The following is a 499-nucleotide window of genomic DNA, read 5'->3' as shown; positions in this document are numbered from 1 at the left end:
TGTTTTTACTCTTGAGGTCGTTTGAGGATCTGTTCCTCAGGGGTCCCATGATCTTAGGAGGAGCCCCTGGCTCCTTTTTTCTACCAGGTCCATCTATGTGAAGATAAGTCATAGGTCTTACTCAACCATGGATAGCTTCACTTGGAAGCATGGAGGAAATAATTCCTCTTTGTTGCCTCTCCTCTTTGTAGACTGGACACACGTTCAAGTTCATTTGGTGAGGTCTCCATGGCATCCTTGATCAAGAGGACAGGAGACTCACTACAGTTACAGGACATTTTGAGAGATGCTCCATAGTCCCCTGGAACTTAGTCAACCTTGGAGGGCATGGGTCAAAAACCGTCTTTTAAGTCCCCCTGACCACATTAGTATAGTCCTCAAAGTATGGCTGTTCCAAGAAAGTTACTTCCACCAGTCTTGTACTTTTATTTATCCTGTGCTATGTAGATAAGGCTTAGGTAAAACACCAAATATTCTCAGATAAACCTTGACTCTGTCT

The sequence above is a fragment of the Nannospalax galili genome, unplaced genomic scaffold (genome assembly GCF_000622305.1).
Source record: "Nannospalax galili isolate Female #2095 unplaced genomic scaffold, S.galili_v1.0 scaffold650, whole genome shotgun sequence".
Taxonomy (NCBI): Eukaryota; Metazoa; Chordata; class Mammalia; order Rodentia; family Spalacidae; genus Nannospalax; species Nannospalax galili.
This window is presented reverse-complemented; position numbering follows the sequence as displayed.